Source organism: Ranitomeya variabilis, chromosome 4, assembly GCF_051348905.1.
Source record: "Ranitomeya variabilis isolate aRanVar5 chromosome 4, aRanVar5.hap1, whole genome shotgun sequence".
NCBI lineage: Eukaryota > Metazoa > Chordata > Amphibia > Anura > Dendrobatidae > Ranitomeya > Ranitomeya variabilis.
The window spans coordinates 122,250,218-122,267,810 of record NC_135235.1 but is presented as its reverse complement, the minus strand read 5'-3'; the positions used below and the strand labels follow the sequence as shown (position 1 = coordinate 122,267,810).

Here is a 17,593-nt window from a genome sequence, read left to right as displayed (position 1 = left end):
GATTTGCCGTTTTTCCGTGTTCGTTTTTCGCTCCCCTCCTTCCCAGAGCCATAACTTTTTTATTTTTCTGTCCATATCCATATGGCCATGTGAGGGCTTATTTTTTGCTAAACAAGTTGTACTTTTAAACGACATCATTGGTTTTACCATGTCGTGTACTAGAAAATAGGAAAAAAAATCCAAGTGCGGTGAAATTGCAAAAAAAGTGCAATCCCACACTTGTTTTTTGTTTGGCTTTTTTGCTAGGTTCACTAAATGCTAAAACTGACCTGCCATTAAGATTCTCCATGTCATTACGAGTTCATAGTCATAGTCATAGCCTTTCCATAGCCTGGACACATGATTGTGTCGGCTCCCTCCACTTGGCCACCAACGCTAGTATCCTAGGTGCAGAAAGCACAATAACCAGGACTGATATCATCCCCTGTTCCCTCTGGGATTTGTAAAACCATACAGGGACTATACAACCTGAACTATACCCCTGACCCTATAGGCAAGACAGCACTGTCTACCCTCACTCCCACTGGAGAATACCAAGCCACTTGGGGACCATACAGCCTTATCTGTACCCCAGACCCAGTATATAAAACAGGATTGATTCCAGCTGGGACTGCGTTTACATTGCACGGGCAAGCACCTATACCATACCAATTTGGTTACATAACTGCGTCCTTTTCCAGACTCAGCAAGCACACAGTGTCCTTACAGTAATGAAGTCTATTTGGGCGATTTTGTGATCAAGGCCACGGGCTGGCCGAAACGTTATTATCGCCTGTCGCTATTTGCACAAACTTTTATCCTAATAAACTTTTGGCATAAGCATCTTGAAATATACGAGTGCAGTGATCTTTTTTGTATATTACGAGTTCATAGACACCTAACATGTCTGGGTAGTTTTTTAATTAAGTGGTGAAAAAAAATTCCAAACTTTGCTAAAAAGAAATGCTCCATTTTCCGATACCCGTAGCGTCTCCATTTTTCATGATTTGGGGTCGGTTGAGGGCTTATTTTTTGCGCGCCGAGCTGGTGTTTTTAATGATACCATTTTAGTGCAGATACGTTCTTTTGATCGGCCGTTATTGCATTTTCATGCAATGTCGCGGCGACCAAAAAAACGTAATTCTGGCGTTTCTAATTTTTTTCTCGCTTTGCTGTTTAGCGATCAGGTTAATGCTTTTTTCTATTGATAGATCGGGCGATTCTGAATGCGGCGATACCAAATATGTGTAGGTTTGATTTTTTTTTATTGATTTATTTTGAATGGGCCGAAAGGGGGGTGATTTAAACTATTATTTTTTTATTTTTTTTCACTTTTTTATTTTTTACTTTTGCCATGCTTCAATAGCGTCCATAGGAGGCTAGAAGCTGGCACACCTCGACCGCCTCTGCTACATAGCAGCGATCATCAGATCTCTGCTATGCAGCAGAAATGCAGGTGTGCTATGAGCGCCGACCACAGGGTGGCGCTCATAGCTAGCCGGGATCAGTAACCATAGAGGTCTCAAGGACCTCTATGGTTACAATGCAGAAGCATCGCTGACCCCCGATCATATGACGGGGTCAGCGATGCGCTCATTTCCTGCCGCCTGGCCGGAATCGGTAGTTAAATGCCGCTGTCTGTGTTTGACAGTGGCATTTAACTAGTTAATAGTTCAAAACAGCTGACATGTCCCGGCTTTGATGCGGCTCACCGCCGGAGCCCGCATCAAAGACGGGGGTTCTGACCTCGGATGTACTATCCCGTCCGAGGTCAGAAAGGGGTTAATTTTATTTTTTTATGTTTCCATCCAAAAAGATTTCCGTTTGTTTTGCAGTGGATTTGTACAGATTACAGGTGACTTTAAAAGTGGAAGAAATTCTAAAATGATTCTTTTAATATCCACTATAAGTCCTGTTTTACCTTATTTTATCTAAATAATTTTAGTTCTATAAAACTAAGAGAAGAGACTGCAATCTGCTCATGGTCGTTTATTTCATGCCCTTATGCTGATTTATTGACAGATTATGAAGTTCTGAATTTCTTGTGTTCAACTTCCCCAGTGGACTCGATCTCGAGAGAAGTGGTCATCGGTGACAGCAGTAAGGGGCTATTCCTGGTTCTGCTACATCCGCCTTCTGGAGTAATAACGATGTCTACGTTTATGACCTAGAAGAAGCCAATGTATAAATATAAGGTTGCACATTGCCAAGAATTACATGTATAGCATTATAATGGAGGTTATACTGTTTAGTGTAGGCTCAATAACATTTACCCATTTTATGGGGTCTGCGAGTCCTTCTCCTTCTGGGATAGGATCTCCTGCTTTTCTTGTGAGAAGCCATGATGTCTTGATGGTACCAGGCGGGTTGCTAATAACTTGTGGGCTGCCAGTAGAATGTCCTACACTCTGAGGCCATTATGACAGGTAGAACGCTCTCTCATTACCTAGTAGCTGTGAGGTCACCTGTATGATGTGAGGGAATGTTGGCTAGATAGGGTTGGCCGCTCTGTTTGTGAATATGGTGGTGGGCATGGTTCATTAACCGAATTGCACAAGTAAAAAGATTAAATAAATATATATATATATATATATATATATATATAGCCGGTTTCACACGTCAGTGGCTCCGGTACGTGAGGTGACGGTTTCCTGACACTGACACACGTAGACCCATTAAAATCAATGCATCTGTGCAGATGTCATTGATTTTTTGCGGACCGTGTCTCCGTGTGCCAAACACGGAGACATGTCAGTGTTCGTGGGAGCGCACGTATTACACGGACCCAATAGAGTCAATGGGTCCGTGTAAAACACGGACCTCACACGGACGTTCTCCGTGTGGCATGCCGGAGACAGCGCTACAGGAAGCGCTGTCCCCCCCACATGGTGCTGAAGCCGCGAATCATATCGTCTGTGCAGCAGCGTTTGCTGCATAGAAGATATGAATAATAGCGTTTAAATGAAAGATCTATGTGTCCGCCGCCCCCCCACCCCCTGTGCGCCCCCCCGCTGTTCAGAAAATACTCACCCGCTCCCACGTTGGCTGTCGCTGCTTACTCTCTGCCCCGCGTCTTCTACTGTATGTGGTCACGTGGGGCCGCTCATATACAATCATGAATAGTCGGCTCCGCCCCTATGGGAGGTGGAGCCGCCTATTCATGATTGTAAATGAGCGGCCCCACGTGACCGCATACAGTGGAAGCCGCGGCCAGACCAGGAAGGAGCGACAGCCAACGAGGGATGCGGGTGAGTATTTTCTGAACAGCGGGGGGGCGCACAGGGGGTGGGGGGGCGGCGGACACATAGATCTTTCATTTAAACGCTATTATTCATATCTTCTATGCAGCAAACGCTGCTGCACAGAAGATATGAATCGCGGCTTCAGCACGATGCAGGGGACAGCGCACGCTCCGTGTGGTACCCACTCGCCACACAGGTGGCACACGTGTGCTGCACGTATGGCCTACGTGAGCTCACGGGCACACGGACACGGATAACTCCGGTACCGATTTTTTCCGGTACCGGAATTATCTGGACGTGTGGGACAGCCCTAACACACACATTATATATATGGAATATTAAATTCTCCTAATAATGCCCCCCGAAGGTCATAAGACCTGGTGATCCACACACTATGTGAAATAAATTGGAAATAAAAACATACATAAAAAATAAATAAAACCCAAAACAAAAATAAATAAATAAAAAAAACCTGCTAATCAAAATCATTGTTACCCAATCACCCAATCCCTTTGTGGATATAAAAAACAAAAAAAAAAATCTTTTTACACCTTTTGGGTTTGTGCACACGTTTTGGATTTGGCTGCGGATTCGCAGCAGTTTTCCATGTGTTGTACAGTACCATGTAAACCTATGGAAAACCAAAACCGCATGGAAACGCTGCGGTTTATTTTCCGTAGCATGTCAATTCTTTGTGCGGATTCCGCAGCGATGAACACCTGCTCTATAATTGGAATCCGAAGGTGTAAAAACGCATGTGAAAACCGCACAAAAACTGCCATAAATCCATGGTAAATCCGCAGGTAATCCCCAGGTAAAACGCAGGGCGTGTTACCTGCGGATTTTTCAAATTCTGCGCGGAATAATCCGCACATGAATCCGCAACGTGTGCACATAGCCTTTATTTTGATCCTCCTCTTTTAACAAAAGCTGTAACTTTATTTTTCCATCAACAAAACCATTTGAGCTATGGAATATTGATTGACGCCGTTCATTTTCACATATCATCTACCGAAAAACAAAGGAAATAATTCAATGCGATAAAATGGTGAAAAACATAATATTCTGAACTCGTTTTTTCGGTTTTGTCTTTACAGCGTTCATTGTGTTGTAAAAATGACCTGGGAACCGAGGTCAGTAGGTCAGTATGCTCTAGGTCAGTATTATTATGGTGATGGCAAACTTCCTTTTTATTTTTTTAAAGTAAACAAAAATTCAGAAGTTTCTAGAAATTAATGTGTTTTTTTGTCACCAAACTGATGTTTGCAATGATACTATTTTGGGGAAGAAAGAAAAAAAACCCGTAATTCTTAAGTTTTGATAATTTTTGTTTTTTTTGTTCACCAATCAGGTTAATTTCAGATTTTTGATAGGTGAGTTTTATGAATGCATTAATACCAAATATGTTAATTAATTTATTTTTATAGTAATATTACCAGCTTTTTAATTAATTAAACAAAGATCAAAGTGAGAGTAGGTTCACACGAGCGTGTAAAAAAAACATTCAAATTTGTTTTTACAGAAGCCGCTATTAATGATTTACAAGATCCTTTACGCTTTCTTTTTTACAGAATTACAATGTATCCATAAAAATTGAATGCTACACTGTGACTCCGCATGGTGTCAGTATTTTTTCACACCCATAGATTAGAACAGTAGAGTCTCCTTCGATTTACAGACTAAACTCGTGTTTGTCGCCATTTTTTCACACGCAGATTCGGTCAGTGAAAAAAATTGCTCATCTGCTCTGCCCCGTTGAATAATATTGGTTTGAATGCTGTCTGCTTTTTCATACACAGAATACTATTCTAAGACTGAAAATATGGTTGTGTGAACGTATCCTCAGGGCCGCCATCAGGGCACTACTGCTCTGAATGGCGTATGGAGCCAGGTGAACAGAGGGGGTCCACATCGGGCCCTCTCTCTTCTGCTCACCGGGCCCCAGCTGCAGGATTCTGCAGGATTCTGCGGGTGCAGTAACTCAACCTGCGTCCGAGACGCAGGTTCAGTTAAACTCTATTGTGGGCCCGCACGGCAATAGTTAAACACCGCCAGCCAATAGGAGGCTGGCAGCTGACGTCAGCACACACGTTACCGGCGTATGACATCATTGTCATTCGCTGGCGAGTCCCCGCTTGAAATGCCTGGCTTGGACATCGCCACTGGAACGCGGCCAGGTAAGGAGAAAGTGTTTTTTTTATTATTATTTTTATTGAAAGCGGCAGCCTCAAGATGTTTGTGCAGCAAGATGGAGCCACATGGAACATTTGTCTTCTGCCTGCCCCATCTGTCTCCTTCCTGCATCATTATCCTGCACCATGTGAGATGGTGGAGGATGGAAACACATGGTGCAGGATGGAAAGAGATGGGGCACGATGGAGACACATAGTGCAGGATGGAGAAATGAGGCAGGATGTACACAGATGGGGCAGGAACATGGGGCAGGATGGAGACAGATGGGGCAGGATGGAGACAGATGGGGCAGGATGGAGACAGATGAGGCAGGATGGAGACAGATGAGGCAGGATGGAGACACATGGAGCAGGATCATGGGGCAGGATGAAGATAGATAGGGAGGGATGGAGACAGATAGGGAGGAATAGAGATAGATGGGGCAGGATGGATACATCTGGAGCAGGATCATGGGGAAGGATGGAGATACACGGTGCAGGATCTTGGGGCAGGATAGAGATGGGGCACATATATAACAAGATGACGTCCAGGATAAGCAACATCTACACCAGAATGGAGCCAAGATGATGGACATATACCAGGATTGGTAACATATATATGAGGATTGGGGACATATATACCAGGATGAGCCCAGGATTGGGGGCATATATACCAGGATGGATCCAGGATAGGGAACATACAGTATATACCTATATACCTGGATAGGTCCAGGATGGGGAACATATTTCCCTGGATTGGGAGCATATATGTCAGGATGGGGCCAGGATGAGGGACATAAATACCAGAATGAACCCAGGATAGGGGACATTGCTGTATAATGCTGAAAAGGGGGAAACACATATTTCCTTCTAGGATTTAGAATGCTATTGCAGCGCCCCAGAGTCCTGGTCGTTGCAGTACTGTGGCTCCGCCACTATGGGGAGCCATGGTGCGTCCGATGGCACTGAAGGAGTTCATCTGATCAGGTATCACAGACACCAATACATTTCACAGCCGGGCCTCCGGGGGGAGCTAAGGGTTCTATTCATTAGGCCACTCCCCACCATAGTGGGTAAACTGGGGGTCAGGCAGGAAGTTAGATCAGAAAGCTGACTGGATTGGACGAAGCAACACCTAGTGGCAGAGGGTGTTGTGGAGGAAGAGACAGTAGGGTCTCTGTCAGGGGTGGGATCCTGACAGAGGCTTGGCATTGGAAAGAACGTAACGGGTCCGCGCCAGCTCCGGGAAGCGGCGGGGCCCAAGAAAGGACTAGAAGCGAGATAGATTGTGCTGAGTGAGAAACGAGATCAAGCGATAGGAGAATTCCAGTAGGGGTCGTGCTGTAAGACCGGAGCAACACCCTACTGAGGCGCACTACCGGTGGCCGGAACGCCAAGGGAGTATTATAACATTCAGCTTCAAGCAATACTCTAAACAGCGGCAGGACAGTCAGTTTAAGGCGGGCTGTCTAACACATATCACCTATGAAGTCTTGGGAGGCAATTGCGGGAGAGGGGCGTCTCTAGGGTCCCGGAAGAGCTCCAGGCCTACCCGACAAACGGGTGCCGTTCTAACTGTAACATCAGGAAGGGACGGACGATTAGAAGAACATCATTTAATCGAGTTGTGAGGGAACTTAAGAAACAGACACAACGGTTGTGGGGTACTTTCCGTAAGCACAGCAGGGAAGGACTACAACACATAGCGCTAAGAAGGAAGGCACCGATTTCCACCTGTGAAGTGAACTCTGGAAGTGCCATTGGACCGGCCGGACTTGCGCAGCCTGGTGAACCATATTCTGGACTGAGGATTCAGAGATCTCCAGTAAAGAGGTAAAGAGACTGCAACCTGGTGTCCTCGTTATTTACCGCGACCTGCATCCCACAACTGCACCACCAACATCCACACCTATCATTTACTGTGCGCCCCACGGCAGGGTCACGGACCGGGGCCTAGCCGCCGTGACAACCCCAGAAGCAGAGACTCAGAGGCCCGGTACCGGGTACCCCTCGGCCCTGCGGCAGTGGAGGCGCTACAACCATGAGGGCCCATACATCTGACCAACATGCTGGGAGGCCCTGGTCCAAATGTTGCAACAGTGTCCATTGCACTCAATGCCACTGTTATTTAGGTCTATTATATTTTTCTCTTATGGGCCAAAGACTAACAGCCATATAGTTGCTAACTACCTGTTTGTTGTGCCCGGAGCCCATCTGGGAGGTCACATACCACTTTTATAATCGATTCTGCTGTTTCCATTGGCATCACATAGACAGAGCAGCTGCTTTTCTTCTGCTCGGTTGATGGGCCGTGGCGTGACTCCTGATGTCATGCTGATAGACAGTCTGATCCCCGCTGTCTAACTAGGGGGAGCTGGGTGTCAATCAGCATGACATCAGCAGTCTCACCTAGTTGACAGAGCAGCTCCAAACAGAAGCAGCTACTATGTTGATGTGAAGCAGCAGAATCGCCAGGAGTGGTCTGTGATCTCTGAGCTGTCGCCAGTCAGATCTTAGGCAAAAAAATTACTTGGCACTCAGTATTTGAAAAAAATGATTCCTTCTTTATTGTACATCTAGACCAAATAGATTAAGCTAATGGTATGTGCACTCGATGCGGAAAATGCTGCAGATTACAATGTAAACCTATGGGAAACAAAAAAAGCTGTGCACATGCTGCGGAAAAAAACGCACGGAAATGCAGCGGTTTACATTCCGCAGCATGTCACTTCTTTCTGCGGATTCCGCAGCGGTTTTACAGCTACTCCTATAGAACACCGCAGTTGTAAAACTGCAGTGAAATCCGCAGTAAATCCGCTGTAAATCTGCAATAAATCTTCAGCAAATACGCAGCGTTTTTGCCCTGCAGATTTATCAAATCCGCTGCGGAAAAATCCGCAGTGGACCATTATACGTGTGCACACAGCCTAAGGCCGGTTTCACACGTCAGTGGCTCCGGTATGCACACGTAGACCCATTAAAATCAATGCATCTGTGCAGATGTCATTGATTTTTTGCGGACCGTGTCTCCGTGTGCCAAACACGGAGACATGTCAGTGTTCGTGGGAGCGCACGTATTACACGGACCCATTAAAGTCAATGGGTCCGTGTAAAACACGGACCACACACGGACCTTCTCCGTGTGCAGTCCGTGTGGCGTGCAGGAGACAGCACTACAGTAAGCGCTGTCCCCCCCACATGGTGCTGAAGCCGCCATTCATATCTTCTGTGCAGCAGCGTTTGCTGCATAGAAGATATGAATAATAGTGTTTAAAAGAAAGATCTATGTGTCCGCCGCCCTCCCACCCCCTGTGCGCCCCCCCCGCTGTTCTGAAAATACTCACCCGACTCCCTCGCAGTGTTCTGTGCTGGCCGCCCCTTCTACTTTATGCGGTCACGAGGGGCCGCCGATTAGAGTCATGAATAGGTGGCTCCACCTCCCATAGGGGTGGAGCCTCCTATTCATGACTGTAAATGAGCGGCCCCACGTGTCGTATACAGTAGAAGGCGCGGCCAGACCAGGAAGCATCGACAGCCAACGAGGGAAGCGGGTGAGTATTTTCAGAACAGCGGGGGGGGCGCACAGGGGCTGGGGGGGCGGCGGACACATAGATCTTTCTTTTAAACACTATTATTCATATCTTCTATGCAGCAAACGCTGCTGCACAGAAGATATGAATCGCGGCTTCAGCACGATGCAGTGTACCAAACGCGTGGGTACCACACGCTCCGTGTGGTACCCACTCGGCACACGGGCGGCACACGTGTTCCGCACGTATGTCCTACGTGAGCTCACGGGCACACGGACACGGATAACTCCGGTACCGATTTTTTCCGGTACCGGAATTATCTGGACGTGTGGGACAGCCCTAAACGTTTTCGGTCCGTCATAGGACCTTCATCAGAATTTCCTTATTGGAGATAACTAGAGTATACATAAAATAGAAAAACGAAACAAGACAAGATCAACAATATGTCGTGGAATACAAAATACATGGGAAAATGTTAGTATGATTCCACCTGTCAAACGATTTGACGCGATAGGAGATGACCGAAGATATTCTATCCAAGGGTGCTTACAGTGAACAAGAAGTAATGAAAACTGTTTCAGTAAAAGTAACGTGAACTAGGTGTGGAAGCATGGAAGTACCTGGAAAAGAAACACTTTGTTATAATATCGCGGTTGAAGAAAGTGAATCCACAGGTAACAGTTTTGTGCTGTAAGAGAAATTACCAGTTTTGTGCTGTAGGGAAAATAACCTTCCTGAAATAATCTTAGTAAGAAAGGGTTAATGGCAGTTATGCTGTGACTAGTGACATTAAGGTAATTGTAAAAATAATTATGAGAAGTAGATACCTGGATGTCATATGAAATTATGGGAATAAAGGCGGCTGTATGCAGTCTGGTGATGGTAATGCCAACTGTAGGAACTGAAAGGGTAAGGAAATCAAGGTATATATGAAACACCTTACATGATTACTGCCTGTCAGATCTTAGCCACGTGAGAAAACAATAAAATTGTCCCAGATAACCCCATGAAGGTTTTGCTCAGATATTACAGATTTGTTGCAGGTTCTTGGTGTGGACTTCACGCCAAGTATCATGGAAAATGTAGATTACAATATATGTGGATGAAGTTGCTATCTACATATGTAAGCTAAGACCTCATTCACAAGTCAGCGATTTTTCACATGCACAAAAATAGTCTGATTTCCCTCTGTGCTGGATCAGATTTTCCTCAGTGTTTGGTCAGTGTGTCAGCTTTTACCATCAGAGTTTCATCATTTTTTTCTTATATGAAAAAAAAAGTCTGATGTGCTGTCTGATTTTTTTTTTAGTGACCCATAGAATTTGTTTGGCAAGTGTGATCACTGACGGACCAAACTCGAACATGTCTCCTAGATTTGGTGTGGACCTCTCTGTCCCAAAAAATGCACAGCCACGAGAATAGTCATTAGACCAGGGTCACACTATTGTATATTCTCTCATACGAGATAATTGGGACAATCAGGGCCGCCATCAGGGCATTACTGCCCTTACTGGATTATGGGGCCCGATAAGCAGAGGGGGCCCGCATCGGGCCCCCTCTCTTCTGCTCATTGGACCCCAGCGGCAGGATTCAGTAAATGAACCTTTGTTCAAGACCGAGACACAGGTTCAGTTAAAATCTATTGCCGTGGGGGCCTGAATGGCAATAGTTAAAATCCCCAGGCAATCAGAGGCTGGCAGCTGACGTCAGCGCACACGTCGCTGGCATATGACGTCATTGTCATTCGCCAGTGAGTCCGTGCTTGAAATGCCTGGAGGGAACATCGCCCTGGAGCGCGAGGAGAAAGTTTTTATTTTTTATTTTTAGTAATAGTGGCAAGCCACAATATGTTTCGACAGCACATGTTTCTCCATCCTGCCTCATCTGTCTCCTTCCTGCCCCATGATCCTGCAAAATGTCATCATGGGGCAGGATGGAGACAGATGGGGCACGATGGAGACAGATGGAGCACGATGGAGACACATGGTGCAGGATGGAAACACATGGGGCTGGATGGAGACATGGGGCAGGATGTAGATGGAGCGCCCCCACGTTAAGGGCAATGGGGTACTCGGTACCGGGTCCTTCAGTTCGGGAGGTGTCACGGTGGCCTGACCCGGTCCGTGGCCCTTTGAGGGGCGTCCAATCAATGGAAAGTTTGTACGGTGTTTGTGACGCCACCTGTGGTACTCGGTCAGGGTGACCGACGCTGCTTAGGGGTCCGCTGGGGTGATGTTATGGCAGCTAGATGGTATACCTTCCCACAGTTGAAGTGTATCCCCAGGGCTTCCCAGAAGTGGCGATGGTGATGGTGGAAGATGTAAGGCGCAGTGAATAACGAGGACACAAGGTTGCAGTCTCTTTACCTTTTACTGGAAGCTTCAGCATCCACAGTCCAGGGTACAGACCACAGGGTAGGCAGAGTCCGGCCGGTCCTAAGGCACATCCAGAGTCCCCTTATCCAGGTGTAAATCAGTAGCCTACCTACTAGCGCCTGTGTGTTGTAGTCCCTCCCTGCTGAGCAACTCGTTAAGGTCCTCACAACTCTCGTAGATGTTCTAGATGTTATTTCTTCCTCTCTGTCCCCCAGATGGTATGGATAGGACAAACCCGTATGACTGGAATGGCCTGAGGCTTGTTTATAGGGACCCTAGAGACACCCCGACCCCCACAATTTGCCACCGTGTCTTCTTAGGTATTAAGGTCGGGCAGCCAACTTAGAATTGACTGCCGGTCTCTGAAGTAATGCATAGAGTGTTCCAGCTACGTGCCTCAGAAGGAGGCTGCCGATCTCGGGGCAGAACTCCTCCCGGTGTTTTCTCCTTGTGCTGTGATGTCGTTTCTCACTCTCTACAACTCAGTTCTCTTCGTGTCCTTTCTTAGGATGCTGCCGCACGTGGGGCAAGCGCAGCTCCATAGCTTTCTATCCCGCTAGGCCTCTGTCAGGATCCCACCCCTGACAGGGACCCTCTGTCTGCAGCTCAGATGTTCCTCCTTCTCCCCCGTCTGCCTGACGGGTGTTGTCTGGGCAAAGCCCAGCCAGCGTCTCACTAACTTCCTATCCAACCCACCAGTTTTACCCTTCTGTGAGGAGTGCCCTACTAGATAGGAGCATGGCTCCCCCTGGTGGATTGGAATGTGAAGGTGGTGTATGTTTGGTGATACCTGGAAGGATGGACTCCTTTATTACCTTCGGACGTAATATCACTCCCCCTGGTGGAAGAATGACATTACTGCAATGACCAGGACACTCTGGGGCGCTGCATAGACTCATGGAGCAGGATCATGGGGCAGGATGGAGACCGATAGGGCAGGAAGGAGACACATGGGGCAGGATGGAAACACATGGGGCAGGATGGAAACACATGGGGCAGGATGGAAACACATGGGGCAGGATGGAGATATGAGGCAGGATGTAGACACATGGAGCAGGATCATGAGGCAGGATGGAGACAGATGGTGCAGGATGGAGACATGGGGCAGGATGGAAACACATGGTGCAGGATGGAGACATGAGGCAGGATGTAGACACATGGAGCAGGATTATGGGGCAGGATGGAGACAGATGAGGCACAATGGAGAAACATGGAGCAGGATGGAGACACATGGGGCAGGATGGAAACACATGGGGCAGGATGGAAACACATGGGGCAGGATGGAGACATGGGCAGGATGGAGATATGAGGCAGGATGTAGACACATGGAGCAGGATCATGAGGCAGGATGAAGACAGATGGTGCAGGATGGAGACATGAGGCAGGATGTAGACACATGGAGCAGGATCATGGGGCAGGATGGAGACAGATGAGGCACAATGGAGAAACATGGGGCAGGATGAGACATGGGGAAGGATGGACACAGATGGCGCAGGATGGACACAGATGGGGAAGGATGGACACAGATGGGGAAGGATGGACACAGATGGGGCAGGATGAGAGAGATGGTGCAGGATCATGAGGCAGAATCGGCATGAGAAAACAATCGCAGATTGCACTAGCCCCATAGAATAACATTGTGCCGAGAGCTATCTGACAAAACATCGCATAGTACTCAGCAGTGCAATACGCCAGTGTGAGCGAGCCCTGATAGTCATAATAGGTGCAAGTTATATTCGTTATAAACACAGATACAACTCGTATGTGAAAATCTTACATCTAAGGCCTGTCTCACACGTCCAGATAATTCCGGTACCGGAAACAATCGGTACCGGAATTATCCGTGTCCGTGTGCCCCTACGTTTCTGGTGTACATCAGTGTGGCACACGTGTGCCCACTGGGTACCACACGCACCGTGCTGGGTACCACACGTACCAGCATCTGGTGCTGAATCCGCGATTCATATCTTCCCTGCAGCAGCATTTGCTGCATAGAAGATATGAATAATAGTGTTTAAAAGAAAGATCTATCTGTCCCACCTGTGCGCCCCCCCACCCCCTGTGCGCCCCCCCGCTGTTCTGAAAATACTCACCCGCCTCCCTCGTTGGCTGTCGCTGCTTCCTGTCCTGGCCGCACCTTCTACTGTATGCGGTCACGTGGGGCCGCTCATTTACAGTCATGAATAGGCGGCTCCACCCCTATGGGAGGTGGAGCCACATATTCATGACTCTAATCGGCGGCTGTTTTCAGAACAGCGGGGGGGCGCACAGGGGGTGGGGGGACGGGGGACAGATAGATCTTTCTTTTAAACACTATTATTCATATCTTCTATGCAGCAAACGCTGCTGCAGAGAAGATATGAATCGCGGCTTCAGCACCATGTGGGGGGGACAGCGCTTACTGTAGCGCTGTCTCCTGCACGGCACAGGGACTGCACACGGAGAAAGTCCGTGTGCGGTACATGTTTTACACGGACCCATTGACTTTAATGGGTCCGTGTAATACGTGCGCTTCCACGAACACTGACATGTCTCCGTGTTTGGCACACGGAGACACGGTCCGCAAAAAATCAATGACATCTGCACAGATGCATTGATTTTAATGGGTCTACGTGTGTCAGTGGCTCTGGTACGTGAGGAAACTGTCACCTCACATACCGGAGCCACTGACGTGTGAAACCAGCCTAAGGGAAAGGATTAACATTAGATTTCCATGGTGGAATTACATAGTTTTTCATCAGTGCTTGGGTTGTGCGCCAAAGTACTGAGGCTATGTGCACACGCTGCGGATATTGTTGCGGATCCGCAGTGGATTAGCTGCTGCAGATTCGCAGCAGTTTTCGATGAGTTTACAGTACCATGTAAACCTATGGAAAACAAAATCCGCAGTGCACATGCTGCGGAAAAAAACGCGCGGAAGCGTAGCGTTGTTCATTCAGCAGCATGTCACTTCTTTGTGCGGATTCCGCAGCGGTTTACACCTGCTCCACAATAGGAATCCGCAGGTGTAAAACCGCATGTGAAATCCGCACAAAAACCGCCAAAAAAAAACCCGGTAAATCCACGGTAATTCAGCAGGTAATCTGCAGTGCGGATTACCTGCGGATTTACCAAAATCAGTCTGGAAAAATCTGCAGAGTAATCTGCAGCGTGTGCACATAGCCTCAAGGTAAGGCCGGTTTCACACGTCAGTGGCTCCGGTACGTGAGGTGACAGTTTTCTCATGTACCGGAGCCACTGACACACGTAGACCCATTAAAATCAATGCATCTGTGCAGATGTCATTGATTTTTTGCGGACCGTGTCTCCGTGTGCCAAACACGGAGACATGTCAGTGTTCATGGAAGCGCACGTATTACACGGACCCATTAAAGTCAATGGGTCCGTGTAAAACACAAAATACTCACCCGCCTCCCTCGCAGAGTCCTGTCCTGGCCGCACCTTCTACTGTATGCGGTCACGTGGGGCCGCCGATTAGAGTCATGAATGTGTGGCTCCACCTCCCATAGGGGTGGAGCCGCCTATTCATGACTGTAAATGAGCGACCCCACGTGACCGCATACAGTAGAAGGTGCGGCCAGGACAGGAAGCAGCAACAGCCAACGAGGGAGGCGGGTGAGTATTTTCAGAACAGCGGGGGGCCGCACAGGGGGTGGGAGGGCGGGGGACAGATAGATCTTTCTTTTAAACACCATTATTCATATCTGCTATGCAGGAAACGCTGTTGCAGGGAAGATATGAATCGCGGATTCAGCACCAGATGCTGGTACGTGTGGTACCCAGCACGGTGCGTGTGGTACCCAGTGGGCACACGGGCGGCACACGTGTGCCGCACGTGTGCCACACTGATGTACACCAGAAACGTAGGGGCACACGGACACGGATAATTCCGGTACCGATTGTTTCCGGTACCGGAATTATCTGGACGTGTGAGACTGCCCTTAGACACTTTTATGCTTCTCCTATTTATAATACACTGCTGTGAAGCACCGGCGAGCGACTTAACTCTACATCAGCTGTGACAATGACTAATGATGAACGCCAGACTACAACAGAGGGGATCTAGTACTATCCTCTGCTCTTCTTAGTACTTGCCATAGACAAGCCACGGAGAGATTAACCTTCACTTGGCCTCTTCCTGATATGAGCATCATGTAAATCACTGTTTTAAAAGATAAAAAATCAAATGTGAAACATGGTGTCAAATATACTGCAGAGAGTCTTTGATAGATTTTATTGGAAATGTATTTTACATTTATACCTTGTATATTTGTAAAAGTTTCGCGCTGAGAAAACCAGAGGGTAAAAGGGAAAATAGTTTACTTAATCATGAGACAGCCAAATATTTAGTAGGTAACACGTGATGATTGCAACTGGCCCAAAGGGAGGATAATAGCGAAGGAGAAAAAATTGTTTGATTAGTAGTATTGCAACTCGCCCGGTGTGAAGCTGTGGAAGAAATACTTACTGTGCGGATTCCGCAGCGTTTTACACCTGCTCCTCAATAGGTATCCGCAGGTGTAAAACCGCAGGTGAAATCCACACAAAAAACGCAGCAAATCCACAGGTAAAACGCAGTGCATTTTAGCTGCGGATTTTTCAAAAACGGTGCGGAAAAATCCGCACATGAATCCGCAACGTGGGCACATAGCCTTACCCTCTGGTTTTCTCAGCGCAAATCTTTTACAAATATTCCTAATTTCTCTTGATCACTCTGTGGTTGGTATCTTGATTCGCTGCAGTTATAAACCTTTCAACACTAGCGCCACTTTCACTTCCTTCTCCTACATTTATACCTTGTATATATTCTCAGGTTCTTTTTTCCAGATATAGACGAAAGGTCCTCATCTTCAAAAAGAAGAATCAATATTTCCCTGGAGGTCTCCACTAAAGTTTATAGTTTCCAATAGTTAATATAAAATACAATATGTTTAGTGAATAATATACAATATTGGCAGAAGAACTAAGGTCTGAAGGAAAAAAATGTATTGGACTTGGGCTGGATATAAAAAGTCTGCACACCCTTATTAAAATGCCAGGTTTCTGTCCTGTAAAAAAATCATACTAAAAAGAATAATTTCAGAACTTTTTCCACCTTTTATGTCACTCAATCTGTACAAATCTATTGAGAAACAAACTGAAATCATTTTGAGGGTTCTGGCCAGGAGTATGCATGCCTGACCGCCGTTCCCAGACAATGGTGAATCCTCGCAGCGCACAGTGCGTGACCTGGGAAGATTCACAAGTCTGCAGTCACACATCCCCAGGTCCAGCGCTGGGGACTCATCTTTAGGTGATTATTATACTTGCTATTGGGATCTGTTCATTATTTTGACATATAGGGCGGACTCTAGCTCTATTAAGGGTTTGTCTGGTTATCGCTAGTTATAGATTTTTGGCTTTTTAAATGTTTTTAATATATGCCTTGACTTATATACAAATAAGCATTGAGTTTCTATTGATGATCCATCTTATTGCATACTTTTCCCTTATTATCGTTAGTTTTCCATACAGTATAACCGCCATTACACCCCTCCACACATTATTATGGCCTCTAAACAACCGTCAACACAATATGATGACTGCAACACAATCCTTTACATTGTCTAATGGCTTGCACCCAGTATAATGGCCCCATTAGTCCTCCAAACAATATAACGTCCCCCACATAGCCTTGAAACTATATATTGCCTTTGAGCCATACAAACTGTATAATGGTCCTCACATAGCCCCATAGCCCTGCAAACTGTATGATGATCACCACAGAGCCCTGCATATAGTATAATGGCCCCCACATAGCCCTGCAAACTGTATAATGGTCCCCACATAGCCCTGTAAACTGTATAATGGCCTCCACATAACCCTGCATACAGTATAATGGTCTCCACATAGCCCTGCATATAGTATAATGGCCTCCACATAGCCTTGCAAACTGTATAATGGTCTCCACATAGCCCTGCAAACTGTATAATGGCCCCCACATAGCCCTGCAAACTGTGTAATGGCCCCCACATAGCCCTGCATATAGTATAATTCAGAGGTGTATCTACGTTTTCTGGCATCCTTAGCAAATATTCATTTTGGCGCCCACCCCCCTCCCAAGGACATATGCGATTTGCACACTTAGTCATGTACCCATGAGGTCCTCTCCCTAATGTTCTCAATGTTCAGTGAAAAACTGAGAGAAGCAGGAAGAGCAGTTAGTTGTCACAGGACCATAAGTATGAAAGTCGCATATGAGTGAAGTGTCCATGTGATGAAACCTGCAGAGCTGCATCCTGACATTGCAGGCTTCC

At 46.9% G+C, this 17,593-nt stretch overlaps 1 long non-coding RNA gene across 1 annotated transcript; it reads right to left on the bottom strand.

Annotated features, from left to right (window-relative positions):
- Positions 1-1,953: 1,953 nt before the first annotated feature.
- Positions 1,954-3,077, bottom strand: LOC143768491 (uncharacterized). The gene is made up of 3 exons (XR_013213893.1): positions 3,010-3,077; positions 2,253-2,444; positions 1,954-2,146 (listed from the first exon to the last, which is right to left on the bottom strand). It is a non-coding gene; the product is annotated as an uncharacterized LOC143768491 (long non-coding RNA).
- Between the last annotated feature and the right edge of the window lie 14,516 nt (positions 3,078-17,593).